The sequence below is a fragment of the Cynocephalus volans genome, chromosome 5 (genome assembly GCF_027409185.1).
Source record: "Cynocephalus volans isolate mCynVol1 chromosome 5, mCynVol1.pri, whole genome shotgun sequence".
In the NCBI taxonomy this organism is placed as follows: Eukaryota; Metazoa; Chordata; class Mammalia; order Dermoptera; family Cynocephalidae; genus Cynocephalus; species Cynocephalus volans.
Window position 1 is genome coordinate 25,658,502 of NC_084464.1, and position 13,475 is coordinate 25,671,976.

The window sequence follows — 13,475 nt, forward strand, 5'->3', positions numbered from 1 at the left end:
TTCAACATAATAGTCACCAAAATAAGAAGAAACAGCAGGAGGCAAATTAATGCCTCAGAAACTCTAGGTCAGAATCATCAAAGGGACCATGATTGCAACATTTTTAAATTGTTGAGAATAGCTAGCATGGTTCCCTCCAGCAAAATGTGAAGATTAAGGAAGAATTTCAGGGATTAGACTGAGTTTGGATGTTGCAACATTTGGTAAACATAAAGTGCCCCTATTTTCTGTCCACCATATGTGCCATATTTTCTATTAGCATAAAATTCTAGTGAGGCTTAAACAATCCAGATTCAGTGACATAACCTGATTACGATTCTGTTAAAATTAAATAGATGAACAAAATTCTACTTAGTCTCTTACTCTGAAAGTAAAACAGCTTCTCAAGGCCACTCAAACATTTTTGGTAGAAGATTTATCTTTCTTGCAACTATTTTTAATAACACAAAAAATGGTTTAGAAACCAAATATTTGTTATAAACTGGTTTCATGGTAGAATAATAGTTTTCACTTGCCCTGTTAATTATTTTAAACATTTTACTAGAATCGATAAGATCCATTTCCCGCTTAATTTATTTGTTCCCTAAGTAATTGAGGTTCAGTAGCTTTTCTTGTCCTAATAGTTTGGCAAGGCAGAAGGGAGCAAAATCAATGCACAATCAGCACCCAACTTCATCCATTTGGGGAAAATCAGATAGTTTATGATTATTTGTAGAGCATGTACTCAGCCTGGTGCTAATGACTCTTTTATATATAGAGAGGTAAGCTTTGGCCCAGACCCTCAAAGGGCTTCCTGTCTTGCTGGAGAAAGAAGACTCCTACAAGTGACCTCATTAACCCTTAAGATCTAACCTGAGTGAGTCAGAGTCATAATTGGGAATTACAGCACCATCAGGGAAATGTTTGGGAGAAAGTAGGGCCTGAACTGATCTTTTAGATGAATTTCATTCCGGGCCGGCGTGAGGACAACAAACATTGGAAAAAGGCCACTATGTTCATGGACCGGTAAAAAACAATCACTTAGTCCAACAAAGAAACAGAAAGCAGCATTAAAAGCAATCAAACAAAAAAACCTTTCCTGACTGGAGCAGAGGCACCCTTAGGGAACAGTGGACATACTTGTAGGTGAGTCAGTCGTTAATATGTGGTCAGGTGAAAGTGGGCTCTGAAATTTAGGCAGAAGAGTGTGTATGAGATGGTAGCCCCTTGACTCCCACCCAGACCTTCTGAGGATCTCTGCAGAACTCCAGCCGGGATGAAGAATTGCACTACTAGTATAAAATAATGTGCTTGTTCTTTCAGTTATATCATAGAAGTAAGGAGATAAAAATATCTCATTCTAAGTGGGGCTGGGTATTTTCGTTTTTAGCCCGTAGCTTTTCTTGAACTTTTGGGAACTGTTGCTGGTTTTCTAACTTAATTCTATAAGACATTAGGAGTGAAAGAGCCAATCCATCATACAGAATTTGACAGCTTGTTTTTTTTGCTTTATTTTTAAGGAAGGCTTGTGCTTGAGGCTCTAATTTTTTGTTACATGCATCATGTATTTATTACAGTCAGATATGGCTCGAGATAATGACTAAGAACACAGACCTTAGGGTCCTGTTAGGTTGGACTGAATCCCAGCTCTACCTCTTACCAGTGGATCACCTTGAGAAAGTTATTTTGTTTACCTGTGTCCCACTTTCCTCATATACAAAATGGAGATGATGATGATGGTAATAATAATAATACCTACTTCACAGGACTAAATGTGTATATATATTATATTTATGTTGATATTCATACATAGAGCTTTTGGAATAGTACTTGGCACAGAAGAAACAATCAATAGGTATTAACTATGATTATTTTATTGTAGCAAAGTATCCCTACTATCATGCCCTAATTAAGTGTTTAACATTTTATTCCATCTATAAAGAATACTATAAATTCTAGGTATTAGATAAAAGAGCTTTGAGAACCACTGAGCCAAAAATAGAAAGCAATTATAGTTTTTGCTCAAAAAGTGATGTGGCAAAAAATGATTTTTTGGGAGGATTAGCTTGCTTTCTTCTTTTCCACTTCTTCTCACTGTATACATTTTACCTGAACAGTCTTACCCATCTCCATGGCTTCCTTTATAGTATTTCTCATATGCTGACATCCAAATTCCTATCTCCAAATCAGACCTTTTTCTCTAGCTTCTAAGCTGTAAATCCAATGGCCTACTAGAAATCTATTATGTCTTTAGGGAACTCGTGTGCAATATTTCAGCCAAACTCAGTCCTTGTCCAAAACTGTTACATTGATAATTCTAATGCCCTGATTTTCAGAATATGATCCTCTACCAGCAGCATCAGCATCACCTGACAGCAAGGTAGAAAAGCAAATTCTTGGACCCTACCCCAGACCTATTGAGTCAGTAATTCAGGGTGAAGGAGGAATCAACAGTTTATGTATTAAAAAGTGCTGCAGGTGATTCTGATGCATGCTAGACTTCAAGAACTACTGTAAAACTAAGCCTCATCCTTTGTTCTGGATCTGTTTTATGACTGCCCCACCCATCACAAGAAGAGCTCAGTTTTTTAAGTAGAAAAGATTACTCTGGTGAGCTAAGAAGAGCATGGGTGAGGGGGGTAGTACCAGAGACATCACCTGTTGACTAATGAAATAGTACAGGTGAAGGCTTCACCTGGGGCAGGACAATGGGCTGTTTTATGGCTAAAACCAGACTGTTCCAAGTTCTGTCCTTTCAAGTTACATTGCTGTTAGCTCCCTCTGTACAGACTCTTAAAGAGCGTCAATATTTTTAGAGGAATATTTAAAAATTCTAATTATATAGTTAAGATCATAAATCCTTTTAAAAGGTTGAGAAAGGTTGCTTATTTACCACAGTTAAAATAATTTACCTAGATTTTCTGAATCATGAACCTTTGTGTTCATTAAAAACGACCTTCAACCTCTAAAAACTGGTTTGGTAAGGCAGTTGGGGAGATTGTTTATATTATTAAGAAAACTGTATCCCTAGAATTTTTCAAAATATGTCTTAATGTATCTGGAAATAGTCTTACATTAAAATCAGCATGCCAATTAGATTATAAGGTCAATTTAGGCTTTAAAAATATTTTTATTTTTTATATTTCTATCTTAAAAAATAATATCACAGGCACTCTGAAGGATCCTGCTTTCTGACTATTGATCCTTCTAAATACCAGTCTTTTTTTTTTAACGTTTACTTGTACATGTTTGTGGGGTACAGTGTGTTGTTGCAATACATGCATATACTGCACAATGATTCACTTAGGGTACATGGTATAGTTTTGGACACGTTAGTCCACCACTCCTCCTCCTCTCCCACTCCCCTCCCCTTCGGGCCTCTGGTAACCATTATTCTAGTCTCTACTTCCATGAGAACCACTTTGTTTGTTTGTTTGTTTGTTTAGATTCCACATATGAGTGATATCATGCAATACTTGTATTTCTGTGCCTGGCTTACATCACTTAACCTGATGGTTTCCAGTTCCATCCGTGTTGCTACAAATGACAGGATGCCATTTTCTTTTATAGCTGAATAGTATTCCATTGGGTATATATACCACAAGTTTTTTTTATCCATTCATCCATTGATGGGTATTTAAGTTGATTCCACCTCTTGGATACTGTGAATAGCATTGCAATGAACATGGGAGTGCAGGTGTCTTCTTGATATATTGATTTCATTTCCTTTGGGTATATACTCAGTAGAGAGATAGATGGATCATGAGGTAGATCTATTATTAGTTCTCTGAAGAACCTCCATACTGTTTTCCACAATGGCTATATCAATTTACATTCCCAACAAAAATGTGGGAGAATTCCCTTTTCTCCACATCCTCACCAGCATTTGTTATTTTCTGTCTTGTTGATAATAGCCATTCAAACTGGGGTTTTAATTTGCATTTCTTTGATGATCAGTGATTTTGAGCATTTTTTCATGTGTTTGTTGGCCATTTGTATGTCTTATTTTGAGAAGTGTCTGTTCAGGTCCTTTGACCATTTTTTAAGTTGGGGTTTTTTTTTGTTTGTTTGTTTGCCATTGAGTTGTTTGAGTTCCTTATATATTCTGGACATTAGTTCCTGCCTGATGTGTAGCTTGCAAACCCTTTCTCGCATTCTGTAGATCGTTTCTCCACTTTGTTGTAGTGTCCCTTGCTGTGCAGAAGCTTTTCAGTTTGATGCAGTCCTATTTGTGCATGTTTGCTTTAGTTGCCTGTGCCTTTGTAGTCTTGCTCAAAAAAGCTCAGCCCACTCCCATTTCACCTAGCATTTCTCCTATGCTTTCTTCTAGTAGTTTCATAGTTTGGGGGTCTTAAATTTAGGTCTTTAATCCATTTCGAGTTGATTTTTATGTATGGTATAGAGGTCTAGTTTTAGTCTTTAGCATATGGATACCCAGTTTTCTGAGCACCATTTATTGAAGAGGCTGTCCTTTCCCACTGTATATTTGCCACACCTTTGTCGAAAATCAGCTGGCTGTAAGTTAGATGACATTCTTAAGCAACCAATCTGCCAAATGTTTTCACTTTGCAACCGAAACATGAAACTTAGAAACCTCCTTTTCATTAATTAGGACAGGTGAAATATCTTTTATCAGGATATTACAGATCATTTAAATTAAATAATACTTTACTTTCTAATAATGAGAGGAAAAGGGAATAACAAAAGGTAAGTTTCAAATCAACCTGGAATTTAGTGTAACCAATTTTTTTGGTATAATTAATTTTCCAAAAGGATTTATACTAGTGCATTTAAAAAGCTTTTGGGGAAATTATATAACTAGTTATTTTATTCCTTCTTTCTTTCCTCATTTAGTTTTTAATTTGTCTTAACTATGACCTATGTCATATGGTCTATGTACTTTGCTGGGTATCTCCTATAAAAAATAAATGAAATTGTTCCTACTATCAAGAAACTCATCATCTGAAGGGGAAATAAGACTATAAAATAATAGGTGCAACATAAAAATTGTTATTATAAGAGTATACTCAAATTATTATGATAGAAAGTATGGTAGAAAGCACTGACGAAATTCTAATGGGTTTAAACAGGTATTTAAACAATGACAAAGAAAATTCATGCTTCCTAATGTTAAACAATATGTAATCTTTATTCAAAAATATAATCAGATAAGCAAGAATTATCATACATTTTATGAAAACCAACAGCAAGAAAATAAGTATTGATAAAACTAAATGGTACAAATGATAAATTGTACAAATAGTAGAAAAAATAATAAAGGGTTTTGATTTTTGCATTTTACTCTCAGTGAGTTGGAATAACACTGCATTCTTAAAACATATATACAATGATATGACAAAAAGGAACATTCAGAAAACAAAAGCATTCTTGAAAAATAAAATATGTTTATCAAATAAAAATCAAACGAAGGGCTGGAAGAAATAAGAAGAGAAAGAGACATAAAATTAAGCAAATTTATAAGACACGACAGATGAATTCAGTAAGTCCAAACTCTGCTTAATAAAAATTCCAAAAGTGAGAAGAGAAATCTAAGAAGTAAAAGTTAGTAGTATGGAGCCCTCCACCTGCCTGCAGAGAAAGCAGGAGTGAGCACCACTGCAATTGGGAAACCCTGAACCACTTCTGCAGAGGTGGTCCACAACAGCCACCCCCACAGCTTCTACCACTGTAAGGATGGCTTGCCACAACAGTAGGAGCCACAACCACTGCGCAGGTGGCCTACCGCATATTTAACTGTATTGACACAAGGAGAGTCACTAGCTTGGAAAAAGTAGGAAGCCTATCTCCTCAAAGTCCATTCCAGAGTAATAAAGAAGCAACTGATCTACCAGATGACCAGAAATCAACATAGAGATACTAGAAATACACAAAATAAACAAGAAAATATGACACTGTCTAACAAATACAGTAATTCTCAAGTACCAGATCCTACAGAACAGGAAACTCAAAATGACTGAAAAGGAATTCAAAGTAACAATGTTAAGGAAACTCAATGAGATAAGAGAAGACTCAGTTAGACAACATAGTGAAACAAGAAAAAATATCTAGGATATGAAGGAGGAAATTTACAATGAGATTAATACCTTAAAAAAGAAGGTAGCAGAACTCCTGGAACTGAAAGATTCATTCAACGAAATTTAAAAAAAGCAATCGATAAGTTAAGCAGCAGATTAGAGCAAGCAGGAGGAAGAACTTCTGATCTTGAAGACAGTCTTTATGAAATAACCAAGGTGGATTAAAAAAAAGGAAAAGAAAAAATTTTTTAAATGAAGAAAGTTTAAGACATTGAGCAGACAGCTCTAAGCACACAAACATTTGAATCATGGGTGTTCTAGAAGGGGAGGAGAAAGGCAAATGCACTGAAAATCTATTCACTGAAATAATAATGGAAAACTTCCCAGGTACAGGGAGAAACACAGACTTTCAGACACTGGAAGCTCCAAGATTCCTAAGAGATTCAATCCAAAAAATATCCTCTCTGAGACACATTATAGTCACACTAGCAAAGCTCAAAGACAAAGAGAGAATCCTAAAAGCAGCAAGAAAAAAGCATCAAGTCACTCATAAGGGAGCCCCCATCAGACTAACAGCACTTCTCAACTGAAACTTTATAGGTGAGAAGAAAATGAGATGACAGAAAATATTAAAAGAAAAAAACCCTGCCAGCCAAGAATATTATACCCAGGCTATCCTTCATAACTGAGGAAGAAATAGTATATTTTCTAAGACAAACAAACTGTGGGGGTTAATCACCACAGAACCAGCCCTGCAAGAAATTTTCAAGGGACAGCATCTGGAATCCAAAAAACAATAATCACTACCATAAATACACAAGAAAGAACAACCCCCCCCCCAGTAAAATACAAACGCAAGTGAGAGAAAAGAAACTAAATCTTACCACCTCAAAAAAAACACCAACAAACATCAAAGACAAATAATAAAAGCTGGAGAAAGGAACAAAGGATATTTAAAACATCTAAACAAAAAGTGATAAAATTCCCAGAGTAAGACAATACCTCTCAATAGTGACCCTAAATATAAATGGATTAAACTTCCCATTCAAAAGACACAGACTGACATATTGGATTGAAAAGCTAGACCCAACTATATAGTCACCTCACCTGTAAAGATGCCCACAGACTTATAGTGAAGGGACGGAAAAAGGTATACCACACAAATGGAAACCAAAAATGAGCAGGAGTTCTATTCTTACATAGAATAAAATAGACTTTAAACCAAAAACCATAAAAAGAGGCAAAGAAGGTCACTACATAGTGATAAAGAGATCTATCCAGCAAGAATACATAACACTCATAAATATATATGCAGCCAATACCAGAGCACCCAGATATATAAAAAATAAACACTATTAGATCTAAAGAAAGAGATAGACCCCAATATGATAATGGTGGGAGACCTGAACCCCCCCTCTATCAGCACTGGACAGATTATCCAGGCAGCAAATCAACAGAGAAACACAGAATTTAAACTATATCTTAGAACAATTGGATCTGGCAGATATCTACAGAACATTTCATCCAACAACTACAGAATATACGTTCTTCTCATCAGCACATGGAACATTCTCAGGGATAGACCACGTATTAGGTCACAATCAAGTCTCAACATATTTAAAGTAATCAATATCATTACCAGAATCTTTTCAGACCACAATGGATTAAAACTAGAAATCAATAGTAAGCAAAACTCAGGGCATTATACAAAATACATGGAAATTAAACAACATGCTCCTGAATGACCTATGGGTCAAAGAAGAAATTAAATAGAAAATCAAAAATTTCCTGAAACCAATGAAAATAAAGACACATCATGCTAAACCTGTGGGACGCTGCAAAATCAATACTAAGAGGGAAGTTTAGTGCAATAAATGCTTACACCAAAAAAAAAAAAAAAGATTCCAAATAAACAAGCTAACATTATATTTCAAAGAACCAAGAAAACAAGAACAATCCAATCCCAAATTTAGTAAATGGAAAGAAATAATTAAGATCAGAGCAAAACTAAATAATATAGTGACCCAAAAAATGATACAAAAGAAACAAAAAGTTGTTTTTTTGAGAAGATAAACAAAATAAACAAACCATTATCTAGGTTAACAAAAAAAAAAAAAAGAGAGAGAGAGAGAGAGAAGATCGAAATAACAAAAATCAGAAATGAAAAAGAAGACATTACAAGTGATACCACAGAAATACAAAACATCATTAGAGACTGTTATAAACAACTATACACCCCCAAAATTGAAAATCTGGAAGCAATGGATAAATGTCTGGACACATGCCAACTACCAAGACTGAACCAAGAACATACGTTGGATAAAAGCCTGCCTCTCCAATAAATGGTGCTGGGAAAACTGGACATGCATATGCAGAAGAATGAAGCTAGAACAGCAGCTTCACCATAGGCCAAAATAAGCTCAAAATGGATTAAAGACTTAAATATAAACTACTAAAGGAAAATGTAAGGGAAACACTTCAGGAAGTAGAACTTGGCAAAGACTTTATGAATAAGACCTCAATAGAATAAGCAACAAAAGAAAAGATAAACAAATGGGATTATATTAAACTAAAAATCTTCTGCATAGCAAATGAAACAAACAACAGAGAGAAAAGATGACCTATAGAATGAGAGAAAATATTTGCAAACTATATATCTGAGGAAGGATTAATATCCAGAACATACAAAGAACACAGACAACGACGCAGTAAAAACAAACAAACAAACAAAAAAACCCAATCAGAAAATGAACAAAGGAGCTGAATAGACATTTCTGGAAGGAAGACATACAAATGGCCAACAATCCCATGAAAAAATGCTCAACATCACTCAGCATGAGGAAATATAAACCAAGACCACACCGAGATAGCTCACTCCAGTTGGACTGGCTTTTATCAAAAAGACAGAGAATAACAAATGCTGGATCCCTGTGGGTCTGTACCTATTGGATGTTGTTTCTCTTTTCCCTTCTCTTCCCTATTTTTTCATTCTTCTTTAATTAATGATTGTCTCCTTGATTACTGTTTATTTTCTTTTGAATGCTGGACATAGTTTATGAAAATTTGTAGAATTATTTGGAGGTTTAGGGTTACGTTATATTTTTCTAGAGAGGATGCATGTCTGCTTCTGAAAGACTGGGATGTCTCCATTTGGGATTCTAACTTCACCCTATATCTGGTTCATTGTTTTTCCTAGAGCATTGTCCTTCAGAGTCCCAAGTCAGAGTCTCAGTGGTTCGCCAGGGTCCATCCAGCTTGCAGGTCCTTAACTATAACTTTTATCCCTTGCTTGGGAAGACTATTGAAAATTTAGCTCATCTTCTCAGCAATCTATACTTAAATTAGAAGCTACCCTAAAGGAAAAGCAGCCCCAAATTTACCTCCTTGCATCTGAATTTTCTAGGAGCCATTGATGGAAGCAGAACTCCTTTTTACTGGTTTCTAATAGACAGAGTATTATATGCAACACATAAAAACAAATATATCTTCAGTACAAATATTATAAAATGTGATAATGTGCGAGCAAGTGTTTCTGTGAAAGGAGAGTAAAGAAAAAATGGAAAGTAGTAGAGGAGTCATAATTTTCTCATTTTACACACTGGGGATTCAAGATATTCTGCCTAAAGTTGGTAGAACTGAAACTAGAGGTTTTAGACCTATGACTAAAATTATAAAAATAGTAGTTAAATCTAATAATAACAACAACAATGTAACTAAGAAATTTAGAAAAACGAGGAAGGTGGGGAAAAGCAAAAGTATATGAAAACTAAATCCTCTTCTTTCATAGCAGTGGCCCCAAAATAGTGCTGAATCAGACAAATCAACGTTACTCAGAAATGTGGCAATAAACAACAGACGTGAACACCCAAAGAAGTCTGAAAACGTTTATCTCTTGGGAGTGGGCGAGGGGATCACTGGGGGAGGACTTCCTTTCGCTTTTACCCACTCTAAATTGTTTGACTCTTTCAAAAATAATTATGACTAATTCTGAGGAAAGTAGGAAAATTTTACAGAGATGGAACACTGAAGCTGCATTTTAATGGATAATTAGGCTTTTTCCCCATCGGGTACTAAAAAAGAGGGTGGTCATTCTCAGCAAAGGGAATGGTTTGGGAAAAACACGGGCACATGACATGACCTGTTTTAGAAATGGCAACACATTCTGTAGATCGGAACATCCAAGAGAGAAGGGGAGTGGTGGGAAATGCAGCATGTGAATGAGGGAAAGGCCTGAGCATAAAGGGCCTCAGAAGCTCTGAAGTTTTTGTACAAGGTTTTTCATTTGAGAGTCTGGGAGATGGGTCTCTATTATCTGAAATGGGACATTGGAGGCAAAGCGATCTCAAGAAGAGGACACAATGAAAAGTAAATAATTCTTTGAATATTTAGCAAGAAGAGTCATAAATTGCAGAAAAATGCTCCTTGAGGTGTGAAGTTTATTGATTACTTGACTATTATACGTAGTAGAGTAACTCAATAACTATTTGTTGATTACTTTGGCATGCTCGTGCTTCGAAAAGATTCAGTAAGATAATTTATCTAAAAGCCTCTACTTGTACTGTGCTTTCTAAACAAAAGAGCTTTTAAAATTTATCGGGTCTGTGTGTTTTGTGAAACACTGTCCGCATTCCCATTTGTCATTCTTGGCATTTGCAAAAATATATACAGTTCATTGTAACCTTGTATGTGATGGATAAACATCTACACCACAGTAACCAAAAATAATACCATGTTTATCATTGTAAACTCTGTGCCAATCTGACGAGCCTTCAGATTATGAACAACTTTAGATCTTGTCTGTTTTTTGGAAAGAGAACTGAAGACAGACTTGTGTATTTATAACTCCCCTTTTAAATAAAATATTAGTTTACAAAAATGTTTTCATCGATATGGAAGTTTTTAGGCTTACTAAGAGTTTCTGCAGTGCAGAAGGAAAGTTTTTAACATAATGGAGATACTAGTGATGTTTGTCAATGTTTCATGTTTAAACAGGTGAGAGGCAAAGGTATGTATCTGTCTCCTGATTTGCAACTAAAGTGAGTGTGTGGTCCCACTTTCTCATCTAAATAACTGAGGGTTCCACGATGCTGAGAATCCAAAGTAAGGCAAAGTGAGGACACAAATGCTACCCTAGTTACACTGCCACTATTGGTACCACACTCATAGGAAAGGAGTTGGATGCCTTTTGGTAGCTGGGCCAACTGCCACCCAGATTCATTCAAGACAATTGTGCCAGAGCAAGAGGCAATTGAGGCCATCTCTGGACTGTGAATCAAGATCTGTGAGGATATCTTGTATATCTTGTATCATGAGTCTTTCCTCCTGTTATGGGTTGAATTATGTGCCCCACAAAAAAGCTATGTTGATTTCTTAACCCCCTAGTATCTCAGAATGTCACTTTACATGGATATAGGGTCTCTGCTTATGTAATTAATTGGGATAAGGTAGATGGGAGAAAGTTGGGCTCCTAATTTAACATGTCTGGTGTTCTTGTAAGAAGACAGCCATGTGAAGATGCAGAGACACAGGGATAGAGATGGTAGTGACACTGCAGTCATCAGTTGACACAGCACCTGACATAGGCAGAGATTACAGTGATGCTGCCACAAGCCAAGTGTGCCTGAGGCTACCAGGAGCTAGAGAAGGCAAGGAAGCATTCTCCCCTAGAGGCTTTGGAGAGAGCACAACTCTTTTGAAACCTTGATTTCAGTCTTCTAGCCTCCAGAACTGTACGACAATAGATTTCTGTTGTTATAAGCCACCCAGTTTGTGGTTATAACAGCCTTAGAAAACCAATATACTTCTCCTGGTCCCTAAATGTAAATAAACAAGAATATAAAATTCAGTTAAATTTGGCAATCTCATTATAATAGCTCTTCATATGTTGGTCCCATTATCAGTTAGATATTTCTATCAATAAAACTTTTTTGCAGATGTTTTTCTTAAAGGCTACATAATCTTCTGCTTTGTGAACACGATTTATTTAATTTCTCTGTGAGATGTTTCACTTGCTTATATTTCATCCTTTTTTCTTTCTCTTCCAAATAGTTACTTACACTAAACATATTGATATGTAAATATTGGTCTTCTTCTTTGACTCTTATTTTAGGATACATATGTAGAAATGAAATTACTGGTTCAAAGGGCATGGCATTTTTAAACATTGTTAGTATACATTGTCAAATTGCTTTCCATAAATATTGTAGCATTTTATTACTTGCATTGGACCTATAAAAAGGGCCTTTTTCAAAGTTCTATCTCAGCAAGAGAGTAGGTCTTAAGTGTTCTCACCCCCAGGGCCCCCAGAAAATAACAACGTGAGGTGATGAATGAGTTAATTAGCTTGATTGTGGTAATCGCCTCACAATATTCATGTATATTAAAACATCGCATTGCACACCTTAAGTACATAAAATTTTTATTTGTCAATTATACCTCAATAAAGCTGGGGGAAATGCGTGCTCTGCTAATTTAACTAGTAAAGAATTTATTACTTTAATCTTCATTACCTTGAATATCAAGATAACACTTTTTCCCCCAAATGTGTATTAATTCAATATTTTTCTTATGTCTCTTCTTGTTCCTCATTCTTTTTTCTTAAACAGTGTCTTCGCATGAAATCTATTTTCTTGTATATGGTGTATACTGGTATTGACATTTCTCAGTGTCCTCATTTGTAACACGAAGGTAAGAATAAGTATCCTCCAGGGTTGCAGTAAGAACTAGACATGTGGAATATACCAAGCACCTACTAGGTTCACAATAATGGGAACAATTTATTATAATTTCATAGGAGGCTAAAATAAATGGCTTGCATATACCTTCACTTGCTTGCTTTCTCAGGTTTGGCAGCACAATTACTTGGCTTTTCAAATAAATCTCATTCCCATTTGTGTAGTTGTCTTGCTCTTTTTCTTCTACATTCTCTGTATATTTTGTTAAGGTTAAACCAAGGTGAAGGAATAATCTGGACTGGAGACCCAGTGTGTGAAAAATGTGTGCAGGCCTGGAAACGCATGCGTTGTGGGGTAAGGACGGGTCTCTGCACTCAGTCCACCTGCGCTCACATCTTGATTCCATGTGTTTGTGTGTGTCTTTGGACAAGTAAATGAATCTTTTTATTCCACAGTTTCTCCTTCTATAAATTGAGGGACTAATAATGTTTACTCTCTCCTGATTATTGTGAGGATTAAATAAGATGTATTAGTTATCTATTGCTGCATGCCACATCACCCCAAATCTAACGCATAAAGCAATAATACACGTTTGTTATCTCACCTAGTGTCTGTGGGTCAGGAATTTGGGAGTGGTTTAGCTGGGTGGCTCTAGTTTGGGTCACTCCGGAGGTTGTGGACAAGTAACCATCTGGGGCTGCAGTCATCTGAGGCTTGACTAAGATGGACGATCTGCTTCCAAAATGATGGCTCACATGGCTGGCAGGTAAGCACTAGCTCTTAGCAG